Source organism: Pan paniscus, chromosome 17 (genome assembly GCF_029289425.2).
Source record: "Pan paniscus chromosome 17, NHGRI_mPanPan1-v2.0_pri, whole genome shotgun sequence".
NCBI lineage: Eukaryota > Metazoa > Chordata > Mammalia > Primates > Hominidae > Pan > Pan paniscus.
This window is the reverse complement of record NC_073266.2, coordinates 94160074-94184157: the sequence shown is the minus strand read 5'-3', so window position 1 is coordinate 94184157 and position 24084 is coordinate 94160074. Positions and strand designations below refer to the sequence as shown.

The following is a 24084-nucleotide window of genomic DNA, read 5'->3' as shown; positions in this document are numbered from 1 at the left end:
CCACTTCAAGAAGTGACCAGAGGACTTTGTACCATTCAGGAGTGATTGTGAAAATTATGAGGACCAGCAGAAGATTTCATCCAAGGTGGCAGGAGAGAAACAGCTCACAGAGCAGACTGAGAGGTGTGTCTGTATCACAGGGTGTGCAACTCATCCCATGTGGTGGAGTCTGTTCCTTAAATAGCAGGCACTGGTCTAAGCCCTTTAGAAATCTGAGTGCACTTAATCCTCTTACCAGTGCAGTGAGATTTATATTATTATTTCCATTTTACTGATAAGGAAACCTATGCAAGTATAATAAACTTTGAGGAGGTTACCTAAGATTACACATCTAGGGTGAGATAATGACAAGATTTGAATTCATACACTCTGGCTTGAGGGCCACTTGTAATCACATGCTAAACAGCCTCTTGCATGAAGTGGAGCAAATGCAACCACATTTACATGAAAGGCTCTAGACTTTTAATTTAATTTAATTTAATTTAATTTTAGACAGACTATCACTCTGTTGCCCAGGCTGGAGTGCAGTGGCGCAGTCTCGGCTCACTGTAACCTCCACCTCCCAGATTCAAGCAATTCTCCTGCCTCAGCCTCCCAAGTAGCTGGGATTACAGGTGCCCGCCAACACACCCAGCTAATTTTTGTATTTTTAGTACAGAGGGAGTTTCATCATGTTGGCCAGGCTGGCCTGGAACTCCTGACCTCAGTTGATCCACCCACCTCGGCCTCCCGAAGTGCTGGGATTACAGGTGTGAGCCACCACGCCTGGCTAGACTCTTTAATACATCCATCATCATTATCATCATCACCACCATCTAAATTCATTCGAGGATTCTTTATCTCCACTGAACATGTCCTATACTTCGCACTGTTTTGTATCATGGGAGTGGATGGTGTTTTGAAACAATAGGGCAAAATAGCAATGATCACTTCCTGAGTGCAAAATATATACTTGTATTAAATCCTTCACTTATTTAATCCTCTCAACAAAGCCATGAGTTACCTCTTTCACAGATAAGGGAACTATTAATACAGTTAAGAGAGAATAAATTATCCACATCTAGTAAGAAAAAGATTTATGTGGCCAGGCGCCGTGGCTCACGCCTGTAATCCCAGCACTTTGGGAGGCCCAGGTGAGCAGATCATCTGAGGTCAGGAATTCCAGACCAGCCTGGCCAACATGGCAAAACTCTGTCTCTACGAAAAGTACAAAAATTAGCCGGGCATGGTGGCACACACGCCTGTAATCCCAGCTACTCAGGAGACTGAGGCAGGAAAATAACTTGAACCCAGGAGGCAGAGGCTGCAGTGAGCCGAGATGGCGCCACTGCACTCCAGCCTGGGTGACAAGAGTGAGACTTCGTCTAAGAAAAAGAAAAAGATTTACGTCCAGATCTCTCAGATCTGCTGCCTGGCCCTTGACTACCGTGGCATTCAGCTCCCCCGACAGCTTCCTTTCTCCAAGGAGGGAGCTGGACTCATGGAGTCAGCCTGGGCAAGAGCAAACTCCTTGGGCCACTGCAGCGACTGCGCTCACTCTTTCGAGTTCCCGCCTTTTCCCTTGAAATTCCCATTTATTGGGGGATTAGACATAAATATTTGTAATTTATAGTGCAAATAGTCTTTACTTTGCTTCCTACAAAATACTTAAATCAAAATGAGATTGTCAGGGAGTGCACAAAACAGGTGTGGTCAACCACCTTTCTAATGTTTGGATAATGTTAAAGAGGTCTGTGAATTCAGGAAATGATCTCGTGGTTACCAGGCAGCCAGCGTACCCCTCCTGATGGATTGTGGGTCGGGAAGAGCACAAGTGTTTTGTAACTATGGAAACAAACTGAGTTTGTCAAGCCAGAGAGCAACCCTCCAGCATCCAGATTACCCTTCGAAGACGGCAAAGAAAAAGAGAGCTCTGAAATCACTCAACGCATAGGAGCTGGTTCTATAATTTTTAGACTTTAATTAAATCAATTATTAAAGCCTTTCTTAATGCCTTGCTGAGATATTCAGGCTCGGGCTGCCTCAGGAGAGAGGAAGTGGTTGAATGCACAGAGGTGGCTAATAAGGTTGGTCACTGGCCCCTGAGGGACGCTAGGCAATAAGGAAGGTTCTCCCTCCCACACCCTTTCCAGTCTCGCCCTCACTCCTTGTGTCTCTTCCAGAGGGGACACAACATTCCAGAATCCCGCAGGAAAGATTCTACCATCTCCACAGCTGCCCTTGCCGCAGTCCTCCCTACCGTTGGAGAAGATGCCCCCAATAACTGGGGTGTCTCGAGCTAGTGGACACATCATGGAGCTGGGTGAGGCCAGAGGACCTTCCTAGAAAAGGGAATATTTCTCTCTCTCTCTTAGTGATCTGCCTGGGTCAGGAGTTTGGGATCACTGGCAAGTTGAACAGGTCCTGTGGATCTTTTCTAGCCTCTGTGTGCCCTAGAGAAGGAGGGCTGGCTCACATCTCCCTGCGGCCGTATTCAGAAATAACTGGGGAATAGAACACAGTGTATTGGCTCGTACAGAGTCCACGGTGAGGGGCCGTGGCCATACCTGCTGCCTTGTTGACCTTGGTTTGCAGAGTGGACTGTGTCATTAAGATCCTCCCATGGCCTCGTCCTGTGCTGGCCATCGCTATGCATCCAGTAAGGTAAGGAGTTTGCTGCAACAGGCAGTTTCTTCAGAGCACAATTTTATCGGGTGACTTGGATGAACTGGCTTGGGTGTGGGGTGTCCAGAATGACAATGTCTCTGTCAAGGGCCCTGGTTCCATGCTGAGGACGTCTCTGCAAACACGTGGGAGGGAAACAGAGAGGATGGGGCAGGACAGCACACACCCACCTTTCCTCCAGGCACCTGTCTGGCTCCGCACGTCTTCCTCATGGGTGATGGCAGCCAGAGCTGACCTGGGCTCCTCTGAAGACGCAGCAGAGCTTTGATTGCATGAGTGCAGCTGGGGAAAGAGCCCATAATGCAGCAATTATTGTTCATTTGTTGCTATGGTATTTCTGTGGCCTGTTTGGATCCATGAATGTCTTGATTATTTTCAATACCCATTTATAGAACATTCTGTTCATCTCAAAGTACTTTGAGACCATCTTCGTAGGATACTCTCTGTAACAGACACAAGTTAGTAACGGCATTGCTATTTTACAAATGAGCACATTGAAGTGGGGTGTTGTTTTAATAACTAAAATCAGGGAAAGTGAAAGAAAAGACATATGATAAATGACATTATCATTCTAATAAAGGAAACTTAGCTTTAGGTTAAATTATATTTGACATAAATTGATGTTTTGACATCAACGGATATCACTGAGGCTTTGACATCTAGTTGGTGTCACAATTGGGAGAAATATTATTTGAGGAACAGGTTACCGGGAAAGGCAGGCCTAATGAAGCAGAAAGAGGAGATCAGCAATAACTCTGGCTTTCAAATCTTTGGTTTCCAAAGAAACTATGTAGAAAATTAATGAGTTCACAGCTCAATCTTCTACGTATTGGAGCCTATATTCACAGAATGTTTACAACTTTTGGGTAATAGGGTATGATAATTGTTATGTATGTATAATATTAAGATAATATAATTGTGTAATTAAAAGAAAAAAACCCCTATGAGTAAATACATCATGGGATATTCATGCAATGGAATTCTATAGGATAGTGAAAATGAATGACATTCAGCTGAAAATGTCAACACCCGTGGATGACTTCCCAAACATAAACTTGAACCAAAGACTGGGTTATCTACAATATAATGCCACTTATCTTAAATAGAAACTTCAAATATATGCAAGATTTAGCAACATATACTTTAAGGATACATGGTTATATAGGAAAATGAGGAAGGAAATTAAGTCAATTATGAACACAACATTAGACGATGGTGGCTCTGGGAGGAAGGAGAAGGAATGGCGTCGGGAAGGCCCAGTCCTTAGAGTCTTCAGCGATACTGACACAGCTCTAAGGCCTAAGCTGAGTGGCTGACTTGGGCCTGCTTGTAATAGTATTCTTTGTATCTCATGTGTACTTTTTAATATTTTCTTTTGTGTTTACAAGCCATAGGAACAGTCACTGGCTTGCTTTTAGTGGTTCTCCAACTGCAAACCTTGATTTGTTTCTATGGATCACGTGGAGAGCTGTCCTAAGCACTGGCATCTGCTCAGCAGGGATTTAATTAGGGCTGTCCACGACTTTCATTTTCACAGAAAATAATTCATGTAGGTCAGAGGACATGTTCGCCACAGTTTTGTGTTATGGGATTATAAGTGATTTCAAACCCCAAAGATTATCCTAGAATAATAATGAGTATAAATAAGCCCAGTGGCTGAATTCTCAAATATGTGTCTTAAAAAAGCAAATGTGAACCAGAATGATGACGTTTTAAAAAAAATTTCAACAGATGTGTTGGTAAAATCATACGAAATAAAATAGATTATCTACTTTCACTTCCGCCTTCATACGACTTTCCTAGAACACGAGATCATATTAGGAGAGAATCCTACAATTTCCCTTCTCCTCTGGTTTACAGAAAGGAACTGAGGCAGCGGGAGGTAAGGAGACTTCTTTAAAATCAGAAGACACTTAGTGCCAACAGAGTCTAAGCCTCTCAACTCACAAGAAAATGGCCGGCCCACCCTACTACCCCTGCTCTGCCCTCTCCTCTCCTTCGATACACACTATTGAGAGTGCATACACCAAGTCTAGAGATCCATTCCAGTACAAGAAGCACTGACTGGAGGGGCAAGAGATCGATGTTTTGGTTCTAAATCTATTATCTACAATCTAAGCCACTTACTATATAAGAACCTTAGCCAGGGTAACATGGCAAGACCTCATTTATACAAAAAATGAAAAAAAAAATTGCCAGGTGTGGTGGTGTGCACCTATAATTCCAGCTACTTGGGAGGCTGAGGTGGGAGGATTGCTGGAGCCCAGGAGGTGAAGACTGCAGTGAGCTGTGTTTGCACCACTGCACTCCAGCCTGGGCAACAGAGCAAGACCCTGTTTCAAAGAAAAAAAAGCAATTATCCTGCCTCAGCCTCCCAAGTAGCTGGGATTACAGGCACCTGCCACCACACCCGGCTAATTTTTGTATTTTTAGTAGAGAGGGGGTTTTGCCATGTTGGCCAGGCTGGTCTGGAACTGATGACCTCAGGTGATCTGCCTGCTTTGGCCTCCCAAAGTGCTGGGATTACAGGTGTGAGCCACCGCACCCGGCTAGACTTTTTAATACATCCATCATCATTATCATCATCACCACCACCATCTAAACTCATTCAAGGATTCTGTATCTCCACCAAACACGTCCTATACTTTGCACTGTTTTGTACCATGGGAATGAATGGTGTTTGAAACAATAGGGCAAAATCTTTACTTGTGGGACAATATGTTTTAGACATTCTGGTGAGCAGGTAAAATTCCTAAAGTAGGTTAGTGCCTATTGGCACTGTGTCTTTTATTCCTAAACAAGCATAAAGGTTTGTGTTAAAAACAAAATTTGACCCAATTTCAGCATAGAATGCAATGGCAGATGCTTGTTTGATTTTTTCTTCCAAGGTGCTCTTATTATTACCATCCTCTTTAAATTCTTCCAATATTACTTGGGTGGGGGGCACTTTATTATGTGCTAATCCTTCTATTAACACCTGACAGCTTTTTACCATCCAGGGGGTAAGGCCTGGAGTAGGTACCCACAGCAACAGAACCACAGGACACAGTCTTTGTCCATGGAAGAATCCAGGATGCTAGGGGTTAAATAGCCTATCCCAAATCTCTAAAAAGAGGTGCTTTGCATCAGGAAGGTTTTTATAGAGAACATCCTAGAAAAACATTTTCACCTCCTTCTTTGCTCCCGGTACAATGGGCCAACACCAAACTTCTTTTTGTTGTGTCTTAGGAGGTAGAACACTGGATTAGCCACAGAAAGCACACAGGCCTTTGCTGTGGATGAGTCAAAGATCCACGTGCGAGCATCCCGTAGGGTAAGGACAGGTCCAGATCCTGAGTTCAGACCACCAAGGAGCAGGGAGAGGGAGGATTTACTTGCATTTCAGCTTTGTTAGGGGAAGACCCAGCACTGCATCCACTGATACACACCTTGGGGAGTCTGCCAGAATACAAAGGAATGACAAACACCCTTTGAAATCTATTTGTCTGACTCTCTAGATTTACACACATAATATTCTTTCCTGACATTCATTTCCACCCATAACAACAGTAACAAACTTGTTCTGTTTGAGACAATGCCATTCTCCTTATTTCAAACAAAAAATATGCTCACTCCCTCACCAATGGGTGACAATAGTTACTGACCGCATCCATCCTCAATCCTGGATGTTCATTCATTCTCAAGTTCCACCTGCACTGTAGTTGCGTTATTCTGAAACCTATGAACTAAACTACAGTTAACTGTAAACAAACCGTATATATAATAGTGAGAGAGAAGAGAGAGGAATCAAACAAAAATTAATTAACTCATAAATATATACATGACACAGCAGGAAGGAGAGGATACAGTCTGGATTTCTGCAGCTGTTCATGAGGCCAAAGCTGATATTTAAGACTTCTTTTTATTATCACGTTTATTTTGCTTTCAGCCAACACCTCAAATGGTCTGAAGTCTTTATACACGAGGGCTTCCCAAATATTAATTCTTCATAAACCTGACAGCTTGTCGGTCCTGTCTGTAGAAGATGGTGTTAGTCAGAGTTCTCCAGAGAAAGAGGAACAACAGGATGTGTATATGTAGTGCACACATAAAGAGACTTATTTTAAGGAACTGGCTCATGCAGTTGTGGAAGTTGGCTACTCCAAAATCTGCAGGGTTGACTGGCAGGCTGGAGATCTAAGGAAGAGCCAAGATTGCAGTTCAAGTCTGAAGACTGTCTGCCACAGAATTCCTTTTTGCTCTGGAGAGGTTAGGCTGATTTATTCAGTCCTTCGACTGATTAGATGAGGCCCACCCACATTACAGAAGGCAATTTGCTTTACTGAAAGTCCACCAATTTAAATGCTAATCTTATCTAAAAATATCCACACAGAAACATGCAGAATAATGGCTGCATGTTAATAAGGACAGTACATCTGGAACAGCTGCTGCTGAAATCAGGACTCACAATGTCCCATGAGAGTGAGAACTTACTGCCACAAGATGGCACTAATCTGTCAATGAGGGACCCACCCCCAGACTCAAACATTTTCACTAGACTTCACCCCTCAACACTGCCATATTGGGAAGGAAATTTCAACACAAGTTTTGGTAAGAACAAACCACATCCAAATCCTAGTAGCATACAATTATTATAGTCTTATTCATTTTTTTCCTGTGAGGTTGGTAGCAATGTCCCTGCTTCCATTCCTAATTTTAGTTATTTGAATCTTCTCACCGTTTTCTTGGTCAGACTAGCTAAAGGTTTGTCAATTTTGTTGATTTTTTTTTTTCAAAGAGCCAATTTTTGGTTTCACTTCTTTTCTCGTTTTTCTATTGTCTACTTTGTTATCACTAGTCTAATCTTTATTATTTACTTCTTTTGCTTGTTTTGGGTTTCAGTTTGCTCTTCTTTTCCTTTATTTATTTATTTATTTATTTATTCATTTATTTGAGACAGAGTCTCGCTCTGTCGCCTAGGCTGGAGTGCAGTGGCGCCATCTCGGCTCACTGCAACCTCTGCCTCCTTGTGATCCGCCTGCCTCAGCCTCCTAAAGTGCTAGGATTACAGGTGTGAGCCACCATGCCCTGCCTGCTCTTCTTTTTCTAGTTCCTTAACGTATAAAGCTAGGTTATTGATTTGAGATATTTATTCTTTTCAAATGCAGAATTTTACAACTATAAATGTTTCTCTAAATACTGCTTCCCATGGTTTTGGTATTGTGTGTTTTTGCTTTCATACATCTCCAAATATTCTCTAATTTCCTTTGTGATTTCTTCTTTGATCCATTGATTGTTTAGGTGTGTTGTTTAATTTCCACATATTGTGAATTTTCCTGTTTTTCTTCTATTATTAATTTCTAGTTTTATTCCATTGGGTTGGAGAAGATACTTTGTATGACGTGAATTTATAAAGACTTATGTCATAACATATGGTCTATCCTGGAGAATGCTCCATGTATAATTGAGAAGAATGGGCATTCTGCTGTTGTTGAGTGGAGTGTCCTATAAATGTCTATTAGGTCTAGTAGGTTTATAATTTTTTCAAGTCTTCTGTTTCCGTGATGATCTTCTGTTTAGTTGTTCTATCCATTATTGAAAGGGGTATATTGAAGTCTTCAAATAAATATTATTGTTGAACTCTTTCTCTTTTCAATTATCTCATAACTTTACGTATTTTGGAGGCTCTGTTTACAGGTGCATATATGTTCCTAATTGTCATATCTTCTTAATGGAGTGACCCTTTTATCTCTTATAACAATTCTTGTCATAAAGTCTTTTTTTCCTAGTGTTAGTATAGCCCTCCAGCTCTCTTTTGGTTACTGTTTGCAAGGAATATTTTTTTCCATTCTTTGACTTTCAACCTACTTATGTCTTTGAATTGAAAGTATCTTTTGTACATGGAATCAATCCAAATGTCCATTAATGATAGACTGGATAAAGAAAACATGGTACATATACACCATGGAATACTATGCAGCCGTAAAAAGGAATGAGATAATGTCCTTTGCAGGGACATGGATGGAGCTGGAAGGCATTATCCTCAGCAAACTAATGCAGGAACAGAAAACCAAACACCGCATGTTCTTACTTATAAGCAGGAGCTGAACAATATGAACACATAGACATAGGGCGGGGAACAACACACACTAGGGCCTGTCTGGAGTTGTGGGGAGGAGGGAGAGCATCAGGAAAAATAGCTAATGCATGCTGGGCTTAATACCTAGGTGATGGATTGATAGGTGCAGCAAGTCACCATGGCACACATTTACCTACGTAACAAACCTGCACATCCTGCACATGTACCCCAGAACTTAAAAGAAAAAAAAAGAAAGTGTCTTTTGTGAAGAGCATATACTTGGATCAAGTAGTTTTTTAAATCCATGCTGCAAATCTCTGCCTTTTCATTGTAGAATTATTGTAGAATTTAATTCATTTGCATTTAATATAATTACTGATAATGAAGGATGTTTCCTTGTTTGTTTCTTTTTTTTTCTTTTTTTTTTTTTTTTTGAGATGGAGTCTCACTCTGTCACCCAGGCTGCAGTGCAGTGGCATGATCTGGGCTCAATGCAACCTCCGCCTCCCGGGTTCAAATGATTCTCCTGCCTCAGCCTCCCGAGTAGCTGGGACTACAGACACGTGCCACCATGCCCGGCTAATTTTTTTTTTCTTTTTTTTTTTTTTTGAGACAAGAGTTTTGCTCTTGTTGCCCAGGCTAAAGTGCAATGGAGTGATCTCGGCTCATTGCAACCTCTGCCTCCCGGGTTCAAGCAATTCTCCTGTCTCAGCCTCCTGAGTAGCTCAGATTACAGGCATGCACCATCATGCCTGGATAATTTTGTATTTTTAGTAGAGATGGGGTTTCTCCATGTTGGTCAGGCTGGTCTTGAACTCCTGACCTCAGGTGATCCACCCGCCTCGGCCTCCCAAATTGCTGGGATTACAGGCGTGAGCCATTGCGCCTGGCCTGTTTGTTTCTTTTACTTATATTTGTGAGTTATTTTCTAAGTAGTCGCCCTGGGGATTAAAATTAGCATCTTAATTTCTGAAAATCTAGTTTGGATTCATACCAACTTGATTTCAACTAAATATAAAAACTTTGTTTCTTTATAGCTCTGCTCTCCATGCTGCTATTGTCACAAAATATCTTTATACCTTAAGTGCCCATCAAAAATAGATTTATAAATTTTGTTTTATACAGTTGCCTTTTAAATCAGATAGAAAAAAAGAGAAGTTATTAAAAATCACATGATCACCTCAATAGATGCAGAAAAAGCATTTGACAAAATCCAGCATCCTTTATAATTAAAACCCTCAGCAAAATTGGCATAGAAGGGACATACCTTAAGGTAATAAAAGCCATTTATGACAAACCCACAGCCAACATTATATTGAACAGGGAAAAGTTGAAAGTGTTCCCTCTGAGAACTGGAATAAGACAAGGATGCCCACTTTCACCACTTCTATTCTACATAGTAATGGAAGCCCTAGCCAGGGCAATCAGACAAGAGAAAGAAATCAAGGGCATCCAAATTGGTAAAGAGGAAATCAAACTGTCACTGCTAATGATATAATTGTATACCTAGAAAACCCTAAATACTCATCCAAAAAGTTCCTAGAACTGGTAAATTAATTCAGCAAAGATTCAGGATACAAAATTAATATATACATATCAGACCAGGCACGGTGGGTCATGCCTATAATCCTAGCACTTTGCGAGGCCGAGGCGGGAGGATCACCTTAGGTCAGGAGTTCAAGACCAGCCTGGCCAATATGGTGAAACCCCATCTCTACTAAAAATACAAAAATTAGCCAGGTGTGGTGGTGCATGCCTGTAATCCCAGCTACCTGGGAGGCTGAGACAGAAGAATTACTGGAACCTGGGTGGCGGAGGCTGCAGTAAGCCAAGATTGTGCTACTGCACTCCATCCTGGGCAACAGTGAGACTCCATCTCAAACAAAAACAGAAACAAACAAACAAAAACAAAATTAATATACGCAAATCAGTAGCTCTGCTGTACACCAGCAGCGACCAAGCTGAGAATCAAATCAAGAACTCAACCCCTTTTACAATAGCTGCAAAATAATAATAATAATAATAATAATAATAATAATAATATACTTAGGAATATACCTAACCCAGGAAGTGAAAGACCTCTACAAGGAAAACTACAAAACACTGCTGAAAGAAATAATAGATGACACAAACAAATGGAAACACATTCCATGCTCACGGATGGGTAGAATCAATATTGTGAAAATGACCATACTGCCAAAAGCAATCTACAAATTCAGTGCAATTCCCATCAAGATACCACCATCATTCTTCACAAAACTAGAAAAAAAATCCTAAAATTTATATGGAACCAAAACAGAGCCCACAAAGCCAAAGCAAAACTAAGCAAAAAGAACAAATCTGGAGGCATCACATATCTGACTTCAAACTATACTATAAGGCCATAGTCACCAAAACAGCATGGTACTGGTATAAAAATAGGCATATAGAGCAATAGAATAGAATAGAAAACCCCAGAAATAAAGCCAAATACTTACAGCCAACTGATCTTTGAAAAAGCAAACAAAAACATAAAGTTGGGCAAGGACACCCTATTCAAAAAATGGTGCTGAAATACATGGCAAGCCATATGTAGAAGAATGAAACTGGATCCTCATCTCTCACCTTGTACAAAAATCAACTCAAGATAGATCAAAGACTTAAATCTAAGACCTGAAATCATAAAAATTCTAGAAGATAACATTGGAAAAACCCTTCTAGACCTTGACTTAGGCAAAGACTTCATGACCAATAACCCAAATGCAAATGCAGCAAAAGCAAAGATAAATAGATGGGACTTAATTAAACTAAAAAGCTTCTGCAACAGCAAAACAAATAATCAGCACAGTTAACAGGCAACCCACAGAATGGGAGAAAATCTTCACAATCTATATATCCGACAAAGGACAAATATCCAGAAGCTACAAAGAGCTCAAACAAATCAGCAAGAAAAAAACAATCCCATCAAAAAGTGAGATTCTCAAAGATATACAAATGGCCAACAAACATATGGAAAAATGCTTAACATCACTAATTATCAGGGAAATGCAAATCAAAACCACAATGTGGTACCACCCCACTCCTGCAAGAATGGCTATACTCAAAATTCAAAAAATAATAGATGTTGACATGGATGTGGTAGAAAGGGAACACTTTTACACCGTTGGTGGGAATATAAACTAGTACAACCATTATGGAAAACAGTGTGGTGATTCCTTAAAGAGCTAAAAGTAGACCCACTGTTTGATCCAGCAATCCCAGTACTAGGTATCTACCCAAAGGGAAAAAGTCCTTATAAGAAACTTACACATGCCATGTTTATAGCAGCACAATTTGCAATTGCAAAAATATGGAACCAGCCCACATGTCCATCCATCAACAAATGAATAAAGAAAATGTGATACACACACACACACACACACACACACACCATGGAATACTACTCAGCCATAAAAAGGAATGAAATAATGGCATTCACAACAACTTGGATAGAATTGGAGACCATTATTCTAAGTGAAGTGGCTCAGAAATGGAAAACCAAACATGGTATGTTCTCACTCATAAGTGGGAGCTAAACTATGAGGATGTAAAAGCATAAGAATAATACAATGGCACATATACACTATGGAATACTATGCAGCCATAAAAAAGAATGAGTTCATGTCCTTTGCAGGGACATGGATGAAGCTGGAAACCATCATTCTCAGCAAACTAACACAGGAACAGAAAACCAAACACCGTATGTTCTCACTCATAAGTGGGAGCTGAACAGTGAGAACACATGGACACAGGGAGGGGGCCTGTCAGGGGATGGGGGGCCTAGGAGAGGGACAACATTAGGAGAAATACCTAATGCATGTGGGGCTTAAAACCTAGATGATAGGTTGGTGGGTGCAGCAAACCACTGTGGCACATGTATACCTATGTAACAAACCTGCACATTCTGCACATGTATCCCAGAACTTAAAGTACAAATAATAATAATACAATGGACTTTGGGGACTCAGGGGAAAGGGTGGGAGGGGATGATGGATAAAACACTACACATTGGGTACAGTGTATGCTGCTTCGGTGATGGATGCATCAAAATCTCAGAAATTACCACTAATGAACTTATTCATGTAACCGAACACCACTTGTTCCCCAAAAACCTATTGAAATACAAAATAAAGAAAAAAGAGAAAAGAGAGAAGTTACAAACAAAAATTACATTAATAACTGTCTTATATGTTTACTTTTGTAGATACTTTTATCAGTGTTCTTTCATTCTTTGTGTGGATTCAATTTATTTTCTAGGATACCTTCATCTTACCCTGAAGGATTTCCTTCTGATGAGAAATGAGCTATAAATTTTATTGAGAATTGCTTATACATGAGGAGTTGCTTCTCTCTTGCTGCTTTCAAGATTCTCTCTTTGTCTTTATCTTTTGAAAGTTTCATTATGATGTGTCTTGATGTGGATCTGTTTGAGTTTATTCTACTTGGAGTTTATCAAACTTCTTGGATGTACAGATTTATGTCTTTCAACCGGTTTGGGAAGATTTTGGTCATTATTTATTCCAATATTCATTCAGCCTCTTTCTCTCTACTCCTTCTTGGATTCCCATTATGCATATATTGTTATGCTTAAAGTTGTCACACAGGTCTCTGAGGCTCCTTGTCTTTTCTTTATTCTTTTAATTTCTTTTCTTCTGGCTATGTAATCTCTATAGACATACCTTCAAATTTGCTTCTTTTGTTGCTCAAGTATGCTGTTAAGACTTTCTTTTGGCAAATTTTGTATTTCCATTACTGTACTTTTTAACTCCAGAATTTCTATTTGATTCTTCTTTATAATTTATATGTCACTTTTAATATTCTCTGTTTCTTGAAACAGCATTATCATCCCTTCCTTAGACCTTTAGACATGGTTTTCTTTAGTTCTTTGAGTCTATTTAAAATAGCTGATTCGAAGTTTTTGTTGAGTAAGCCCAATGTCTAAGCTTCCTCAGGGACAGTTCCTATCCTGTGAATGAGTAATATTTTCTTGTTTCTTTGCATGTCTCATAATTTTGTATTTAAAACTAGGTATTTTAGATAATATAATGTGACAATTCTGGAAATATTTTTCCCCTCTTGAGGATTTGTTGTTGTTTGTTATAGGTATAGCTAATTGTTTCTTTAGTGACTTTTCTGACCTAATTCTGTAAAGTCTCTATTCTTTGTCATGTATAGCCACTGAAGTCTCTCCTTAGTTAGCTTAGAAATCAGCTAATAATTAGAGATTTCCTTAACTACTTGGAACCGGTAAGTCTCCCAGGTTTTGCCAATGGACCCTGTGCAGGTTGGGACACACCTTCAATACTTAGCCAGGCAGTGGACAATATGACCTCATCTTAATTAATTACGTCTTCAAAGACTGTATTTCCAAATAAGGTCAAATTATGAGGTTCTGGGTAGACATGAATTTTGGGGCACAGAATTCAACCCAGGATAGAATTAGACAGACCTATGCTGGGGCCTTGGCCCCTTCCTAGCTGTGTGACCTCATAATTCTCATTCCCCCAGTAATGATGATGTCTAATTAAGGTGACAGTACCTCCCAGTGTGTCCCACAGTTTTGCTGTCCTGAAAGAATTTTTAATTTGTCCCCATTTACTTTCAAAAATATTTCAGTTTGAACAATACATTCATGCTATGTGCAATGTTTGTGGATTGCCTAACATACAGGAGGCCCTAAATAAATGACAGTACCATTAATAAAAGAAGCAGCATTTAGGATTGCGGTAAGGGCTTTCTGTAACACAGCATCTGAAGGCTGAGCCCACAAACAGTTAACAGCTGTAGACACTACCCAAAAAGGCCCTTCCTGTGCAGTGTGGAAAGGAACATAAGTCAGGCACTGATTGGAGTTTTCAGCAGTCCCCCGGTGAATTGCAGCACCTTCAGCAGCTGCGAATATTAACTACACAGCAACACGAAGTGTATTTATGTTATTAGTTAAAGGGAGGCACTGAACTCTGTTCACCGATTTCTCCTCCAGCTTAGCACAGTCTTGAAAATACTACCGCTTTTTTTTTTTTTTTTTTGAGACAGAGTCTCGCTCTGTCGCCCAGGCTGGAGTGCAGTGGCGCGATCTCGGCTCACTGCAAGCTCCGCCTCCCCGGTTCACGCCATTCTCCTGCCTCAGCCTCCTGAGTAGCTGGGACTACAGGCACCCGCCACCACGCCCGGCTAATTTTTTTTTTTTTTTGTATTTTTCGTACAGACAGGTTTTCACTGTGTTAGCCAGGATGGTCTCGATCTCCTGACCTCATGATCCACCCGCCTCGGCCCCCAAAGTGCTGGGATTACAGGCGTGAGCCACCAAGCCCAGCCAAAAATAGTACAGTTTTTAAAGTTTGGTGAATTCATGAAAGAATTATAAAGACCTTTCCTACATCAAAACCCATTTACTCAAGTGTGGTGACTCTGGCTTTCCTGGATGGACAAACAGATTCTAAATCAGCGATCCTTAGTGCCTGTTCCTTGAAACTTGTGCATCCAAATCAGTAAGGGGTTTGCCAAAAATGCAGTTTCCAGGGCCCCAACCCAGACCTATTGGATAGGAACATCTGGGATAGAGCCCAGGAATTGGATTTTCATATAATGCCCCCTGCCGTTCTCATACACACTTGCATGCAGGAATGGCTGGGTAAGGTGCCCTTTAGGAATGGCTGGGTAAGGTGCCCTTTAGGAATGGCTGGGTAAGGTGCCCTTTAGGAATGGCTGGGTAAGGTGCTCTTTAGGAATGGCTGGGTAAGGTGTCCTTCAGGAAGCTGTTCTCCTACAAGTAAAATTGAGGAATTCAGCTCCAACAGGTAGAAATCAGGAAGAACTTCTGGGCCCTACCACACTGTTTTTATCTATTTATCACCAAAGTGGATTTTAAAATAATCCTCAAAGACTCGACTACCATTTTTCTTATCAACTTAAATATTTAACTCTGTGAGGCATTTTTTTTTTTGAGACAGAATCTCCGTCTGTCACCAGGCTGGAGTGCAGTGGTGCAATCTTGGCTCACTGCAAGCTCCGCCTCCTGGGTTCAAGTGATTCTCCTGCCTCAGCCTCCCGAGTAGCTGGGATTACAGGTGGCTGCCACCATGCCCGGCTAATTTTTGTATTTTTAGTAGAGACGGGGTTTCACCATGTTGGCAAGAATGGTCTCGATCTCCTGACCTCGTGATCAGCCCACCTCGGCCTCCCAAAGTGCTAGGATTACAGAGGCACTGGATTTTTAAATCAACTAATGGGACAGTATTACATTTATCTGTGGTTCTAGAACTCCGCTATCCAATAAGGCAGACAATAGCCACATTTAGCTATTTAAACTTAATTAAAAGTAAATGAAATGAAAAATTCAGCTCCTCAGTTGCACTAGCCAGGGGCCAAGTGCTCAGTAGCCACAGGGCTGGCTCCCACGTTGGCCAGTGCAGATACAGACCCTTTCCATCCCACAGCAGGACCTGTTGAACAGCACCGCGAACAGCCTGCCCACCATGGCTGCACAACAGAATCACCTGTGGGCTTCCAAAACCCCCAGGTCTAGGCCACAGCCCTAGACCAACTTAATCACAGCCTCTGGGAATGGGACCCAGGACTTTTGAAAGGTTAGCTTGCACCAGAATCATCTGGAGAAAGTGTGAGCAGAGATTGCTGGGCTGTACCCAGAATTTTAGATTCAGTCTGGGTGAGAGCAACTTGCATTTTTAGCAAGCTCCCAGGTGAGGCCGAGGCCCCTGGTCCAGGGAGCACACTTTGCAGTCACCCTCTTAAGGTAAAGCTAAACCTTGAGTTCTGCCTCTGTGCCTACGGAGCACCTGATGGTCGCCTCTGGCCTTGCCCATTTCTCCTTCCCTGAAAGCTCAGCAGAGCAAGCAGGGAGTCCCCAGGCCATGCCGCCTGAGAAAAGGCCTCCAAAGGCCTGGAACTATTCAAGGCTGAGACCCAGCATCCAGTTAAAAGGAAGCTTCCCTGTTTCTTCCAGCTGTCCTTCCATCATTTTGTTCTTTTCCGTCATTCCCAAGCCCCTGCTGCTGTGGGGCCCATCACTGCTTCTCCACCTCTATTGCGAGCTCCAAGAATTACTGGGCACACACAGTTTTGCCCCTTTACAAACGCCTCCTGTGGATTATTTGAGTCCCATAGTCCATTGGGTGTTCTTGGTTTTCTTCCTGGCCCCCAAGAGAATCAAACTAATGGATTATCTGTAAAGATGGTGGCCCCAGCCTTTTGCAGCCTGCAACTTCTGGAAGCCAGAGCCCCATTCCTGCATATTTAGACCTAAAATGAGACTGGCCCAAAGGGATGCAACCAAACAGCCTGTGATAGACTGTCTAAATCTAAATCAGCTCCAAAGCTTCTCCTCACATCACTGTTGCGTCCTATTCGAAGGATTATCCTAAACAGGTGAACTCTCCCAACAGAAGGATTTCCTTCGCGGCTGCACCTCCTTCCAGTTCATCTCATTCAGTGCGTTCCCCTCTTCGCTCCAAGCACACAGAGCATGTGTGGAGTATGACCGCCCCGTCCTCACTTAGCCAGTATTTTCCAGTTTTTAAAATATGAAGGTTCTTGAACCTAGTCTCAACTTCTGTGCCTCAAGGAAATGAAGGATAATTGTTTCTCTATTTGAATTGCTTAATTTCACTAAACTCTAAATTTTAAGGGTTATTTTGAAGCAACAAATTTCACTATTTCTTAATATCTATTTTTTATTGGTGTGTTAAAGTACAAAATAAGTAAATCAAATCCTACCACAAACCAGAAAAATTAATGGAATCATTGGAAATCAAGTATTCAATTGGAGCTTAATAATCCATCAGCTTCTGAAAACACTAAGCAGTGAAGAAGCAGCTCATGGATCCTGTTCCAGCGACTTTTGTGATAATAATATCAAATAATAAAAAATTTAAAAAAGTACAAGAGGGTAACAATATAATCGTTTGGGTTTACCATCAGATATATTTGCCCATGGATTATTTCTTGAATTCTAGCCCTGAATCGAATTGATTTCATAGAATGGTATAAAATGTTTATAAAGTCTCTCCTCTGTCTTGCAGGGACTTGCGTTTCAGATCAGATGATGCTTTTCACGTATGTCCAGCAGCAAGAGAATCCTTCTCCACTGGTGAAAAATCACGGGCCTCAGAGCAGATTTTAGTTCATCTTTCATTTCAAAGCACTCCTTAGATATCTGCAAATTAAATCCCCTAATTTGGTGAGGACGCCCAGCTTCCCAAATAACAAGGCTTTTCCTTTGATTCTAACCAAGTGAGCCGGCCCTGCGAAAGCCGGGGTGCGTGTTCTGGCTCCAGGCTTCTGAGCAGCCTTTCTCCCCACGCTGCAGCTTTTCAGTTAGGAAGTCAGAGAGAAGGAAAGAGAACTATTTCCAATTCAATCACGAGCATGTCTACGCACCACTGAAGACAGACCTTTGTCCTGTTGCTTTCCAAACTTTAAATGTGAATTTTTCTTCTTATGATGACTGGTGTACTCTGTTATTCTGGAAAAAAGAAAAAGCCATAAGCACCCTGAAGTGAGGCTTTCACCTGATATTAATTTTCGTCTTCGTTATAAGGCTATTGTTTGTTTGAACAAAGAAATAGGAGCCATTGGTGGCTGTTTACATTACAGGAATGAGGGCAGCGATGGGGGAGGAGGAGGGGACCTTTTCATTAATGAGCTGGGGTCATTGATTATGGGGACACACTAAAGACTAAAAGGGACACCTATATTTCTACATTCTTTCCATGCAAGTAATATATGATCTTTATCATCTGTTAAACACCACTCACATATTTCAGGTGGCTGTAGGTTGATTGCTAACATTTAGATTAAACAAGCAGTTAGAGTCTGATGTTTAAAATAAAATAAGACAAGCCCTTGAACTCTGGGACCAGGTATGCCCCGTTATCTGGTCGTACCTGAACGAGCCTGTGTTGAGCACCCAAGGCCGCTGGGCAGGTCTGTGGATGTGGGGTCTCAGGCTCAACCCACTCGAGGAGCAGGGGGCTTTTGGGAGGTGGCAGTCTCCTATACAAAACGAGCTGCCAGTAAATATTTATAGAACAAAGAAATGCATGAATTTCTCCTGAATTAAACATGATACATTTGTACAGAGCATAGTTCACTTTCATTTCAGTGACCCGAAATCCTGCTGAAAGTGTTCTTCCGAAACCTCAGAGCAGGAATGCTTCCTGTGCTTGGAAACTCCCTGGAGACACCTCCAATCGGAGTAAGCAGCAGAATTATCTGCACACTCATAGTCTTGCAGTCGAGTATTTTTATTGAAAAAAAAAAAAAAAGCCGTCTGTTTGAATAGGAAACGATGATATCATGTGGCTGGCTTTCTCCTGCCACCCACTAATTTGACAACAGATCAGATCAGAGGAAAAGTTACTCAAGTCAGAATTTTTAAAAAAATCTTTTGGGAACAAACTCATAAATGGAAGAAAGGGGAGAGTAACAAATGCAGACTGAATACATGGCAGGTCCAGGCCTTTACTATCATTGTTTTTAGCTCACCAGGTAATCAAAGCATAAAACAAAGGGTGATTTGTCAGAGCTTATGCTGTTGTCCCTGAACCACCAAGGCGGGGGGGTTGCTGGACTAATTCGCTTCACGTGGGAATCAGTGTTTACCATGTAAGGGTCCTAATAGAAAGCGCACGATTTTCAAACTGGAAAACATAAATAATAACGCGTGTTGCCACTAAAGCAGTGGCACCTTGCCGTATTTCTCTTCTGAATGGAACAACCTACATTTCAAAGGACAGTCTCCTTCCACATGTAAATATTTATTTGCTTGCTGCTGAGGAGTGTCAGGAAGTACTAAAGAACCGTGTTTAGAGTTTCAGAAGCAAATTGCTTCTGCGCACGCCTTGAGTCACTGGATTCTGTTGAGCTCTCTGCCTCTACGTCAGGGCTTCATTAATCTTTTCTCTTTTTAAAAAAATAGAAAAGCTTTTCATTTATTGCTTCTAGGAAGCCAGGTGCATTGCAGTGGATCTCTTCGGCAGAATCACTGCTTTGTGTGAATATTTATTGTGTAATTATTGAGCACCTACCATGTGCAGGGCAAGGCGGGGGGCACCCAGGCGTCCACTCTCCTGCAGAAGTCCTGGGTCCCAGGCCCGCATCTTTGGGGCCACCTTCAACTGGGAGGGTGTTCGCTTTTCTGTGACACAGAGAGGCTTAAATCCCTCAGTGATTTAAAAATCTCGTCTGTGAGTCCAAACTGCTAGGTTGGCAGCCAGGAAGAGAAAGTTCCCAGGATTTTCAGTGGCTGAAGTTCTGGGCAAACAGCATTTGCACAAAGGAGGGGGCGAGGAAGGGGTGCAGGGAGGGCTCTCCAAGTGCCTGTTCGGCATCAGCTTACAAGTGTGCTTAGGTTGTATTTAGATGTTACGATGATTTTAAAAGTGAAATTTTGGCATTTTGCATTCAATCCTGACTAAAGCTCTTCGGTATATCGACTTAAAAGGTCTTCAGATTGCCAAGATTTTGCAGCTTGGATAATATCTTTGGAAAGGTTAAATGAGTCCATTTTCTGGAGCTTTCGTCAGCACAAGCCCATGATTCTCTGCCCTGCTGAGAAAGGAGGAGGCGAGCTGAGTTCTAGCAGATCCCCTGCTTCCGTCTCCCTCGGGCGAGCCTGTCTCTTCCGTCCCAGGAAGCCCGCTGCCGAGAAGCTGCCGCGGGTACCTGCATTTCCACCGGGGCGCTTCGTTGCGTGTGAAGAAGGCCGGACGACGTCTGTTGGTGTGGCCACAGCCTTTCAAGACATTTTAGCAACATCTGAAAGGAGAACTCCACACAGGAGCCCAGGCCTGCAGCAGGGGGCGCGCCCGGCCTCAGAGCAAACACAAAGACCAGAGGCAAACTGGTGGGGAAACGGACCTGCTCCCCAGCACGTGGGGGGCGGGTGGGGGGGAGGGAGCTCACAGGGAGCGCTGGGGAAGGGCTGGAGGTCTGCAGGCCCGGCCTCCCTCCTGAGATGGGGAGAAGGGCGTCTCCCCCACGGTGCTTTCCATTCTGTGCCTGTCGGTGGGAACACGTCCCTGAGCCCACAGACGGGTGCCCTCCCAACACCTGCGTGGCATCTGAGGGTGGCAGGCAGCCCTGGGCCCTTCCACTTCAGGCCAGCCCGCCGGAAAGCCCGCGAGCTCCTCTCCCAGCTGACCCGGGCCTTCCTTTTCATCCCACTTCCTCTCCCTCCCCGCCCCCTCCCTACACTCACAATTGGTGACCTCCTTCCAACTGCTGTGAAGTGACTTGGGTGAAACTGGAGCCAGGGGCGGAGGAACAGCCCCCTCCTGCTCCCAGGAACTCGCAGGCACAGCCCTCTTGCAGGCTGCTGGCTTTTGTTTTTAAGAAGCACCGTGTATTTTCTCTGGCGCAGGCCACGCTCAAGTTCAGGGTATTAAGAAACTGCCGAGCTGTCACCTTCACCTCAGGGCATTCTTTCTATGTAGCGCCATGTGTACGAGCGAGATCTCCCAATAGCTACGCCGGACCCACTCCTCCCACAGTATCTGTGTGCTCCTCCCAGACATTTATGTGCACACATCTGCAGACTGTCGTTCTAAGGCTGGTAGAAAATATCAGAGAGCCTTTGGTCAAATGGCTAGAACAGACCTGCTGAGCCAGAGGAGAGAACCTAATTAATCTACAGAATGTTCTCAGCTCACCAGGATGTTGGGCAACAGGAACGTCCCAGGCCCTCCAAGGCCGAGGGAGAACAAAAAAGCGGCCTGTGATTCAGTCGGGTTCACACCGTGGAAGCCAGCTTCTCTGTAACCACCGAGACACGAGTCCTCCCACACAGGCCGCACCTGAGCCAGCAGCGGCCGCTGGCAGTCTCTGAACGCCTTATCACCTGGTCATGTGGCCTGAGCGTCAGGGTATTTCATCCACATTTTTACTTTCCCAGCCATGTAATCAAATCTTTCCAAACCTTGAAAGAGTTAGGTGGGAAAAAAAAATCAAAGCCAAGTTTTGCATTACATTTCCTGTGTATTTTCAATCCATTACAACAGAAACCCAGAAGAGGAGAGGAAAAAAATTAGGGGTGGGCTTCTCTGGCATTTTTTTCCTGTGCCCCAGTGAACCCACGACTTTCCTCCTCCTTCCCACCAGGGTTGGGAAAGTTCCCAATACTGTGATTATGATATACTATATTGGATACATTTTCTTTTCTTTTTTTAAGATAAAAGTTTTATTTCAGAGAGAAGCACAAAGCCCCGACTGTTGTGAACAAGGCAGGGATTTGTGGGGACTCTGAGACCTTCAAGAGGAAACAAAATGCATCAGCTTTTGATTAAGAAGAGGACACCATGGTCCCAGCCTCGACCTCTCATCTCCCTGGCCCCAGCCCATGGGTTCTCACGACCCTGGCAGAGGGCTCCTGGAGGCTCCTCCAGCCACATTCCTGCTGCCTCCCTCTCGGGCCCTGCTACTCTTATTAAATCATCTCCAGACCCTAAGCCTCCCTCCCCCATGCTGGATCAGTTTACCTCTGGATTCCCAGTTCAGCTATTGCCACGAGGTTCTTCCTTCCTCCCTCAAGACACAGCCCCTTGACCTCCCTCCATTCTGACTTCGGTAATCACCAACTCTGAGCAACCACATTCAGACTTCATCCATTCAATGTGCATTAAATGCCTATTGTGTGCCAAGTACAGTCCCCACACTTGGGGTGCAGCAGGCAAAAGGAGAGCCACGGGTTCATTGTCACAGGTTTCTGATGGCCACTTCTCGAGTTGATCCTCAGGTGGAATTGCCAGCCTTGGTGACAGGGCTTCCTGTACATCCATGCTTCCAACTCCAGGAAGACCCACCTCAGCTGGACAAGCACCTCATTCTGCACCTGTGGATTCCACAGTCCCACTGAGACACCAGTTCACCCCAGTTCTCTCCAGAATGAGGCAGAGTTCAGGGAAACCACAAGAGTCAAGCTGACCCCCATCTTTCTGCACCCCTCTCCACCCATGACCCTCTCTAGATTGCATTTTCAATCTCCTCCCATGAATCCCTTCTCTTATTCCCACAACACAAGCTCACATCTCCATGCCTTAATCAACAAACCAACCAAGAAACAAAAAAAGAGCCCTCTGTTTTCGCTTCCTACCATCACATTGAAAATAATAGTTCCCACTCTTCTGGCCTCCTACTGACTCTTAGATCCGTATAATCTGACATCCAGCTGAAACCTTCTGCCGTTATACATAATTGCTTTTTCAAAGATTATAGGACCAAATGACCCACGTTTATTTTAAATTTGGGTTTAGTATTCAATCACCGAGTCACTATGTCCATCCTTACAACTCCTGTTCATGCCAAGGACCTTCATCTGAACTGTCACCACATTGGTAAAGGTCATGAGAGGAGATGCCTGGGGCTAGGTGTCCTAACCCGGGAGGAAATGCCAAGGACCTCCGATGGGGCAGAGGCAGAGGTAGGTTTAAATCCAAGCACAAAACCAGATTTTTAGCATCCAGGACCCCGAACCACACAAGTCCAGGCCTGCTAGTTATCCATTGTTGCCTAACACTCATCCAGCCTTTAGAGGCTTAGACAACAATCAGCACAGGTTATCTCACACAGTTTCTGCAGGCTGAGATTCAGGAGCACCTCAGCGGGGTGGTGCTGGCTCAAGGTCTCCCACAAGACCGCAGGCACGGTGTGGGTCAGGCTGAGAGCCTAAGGGTGACTTCCAGGCCGGCTCTGCCTCACCTGGGGTCTCAAAGGGCTGCCCCTCTACCCTCAGGACACAGTGCCATCTTACTCCAGAATGGGAGATCAGACCACACAGGCGGAAGCTGCAATGTCCTTAATACCATCATTCTGCATTACCTGTGGTAACACAGGTCCTCTCTGTTAGGTGTGAAATGGGGCTACACAGGTGGGAACGCTGGCATGAAGCTCCTTGGGTGCCATTTGGAGGCCACAGCAGGGTTAAATGGGACTCTGGAAGGGAGAGGGAAAATGGCTTTAGGAGAACCTGTTAGTGGTTTCCAAACATGTTTTTTTCTTTTTCTTCTTCTTATTTTTTAAACTTTATTTATTTATTTATTTATTTTAGATGGAGTCTCGCTCTATTGCCCAGGCTGGAGTGCAGTGGCACGATCTCAGCTCGTTGCAACCTCCACCTCCCAGGTTCAAGCGATTCTCCTGCCTCAGCCTCCTGAGTAGCTGGGATTACAGGCATTTGCCACCACACCCGGCTAATTTTTGTATTTTTAGTAGAGATGGGGTTTCACCATGTTGGCCAGGTTGGTCTTAAACTCCTGACCTCAGGTGATCCGCCCTCCTCGGCCTCCAAAGTGCTGGGATTACAGGAGTGAGCCACCGCACCCGGCCTA

General features: G+C 43.3%; 1 long non-coding RNA gene across 1 annotated transcript; it reads right to left on the bottom strand.

Annotated features, from left to right (window-relative positions):
* Positions 1 to 1454: 1454 nt before the first annotated feature.
* Positions 1455 to 22543, bottom strand: LOC117976868 (uncharacterized). The gene is made up of 3 exons (XR_010110176.1): positions 19789 to 22543; positions 13014 to 18224; positions 1455 to 3107 (listed from the first exon to the last, which is right to left on the bottom strand). It is a non-coding gene; the product is annotated as an uncharacterized LOC117976868 (long non-coding RNA).
* Positions 22544 to 24084: the final 1541 nt, after the last annotated feature.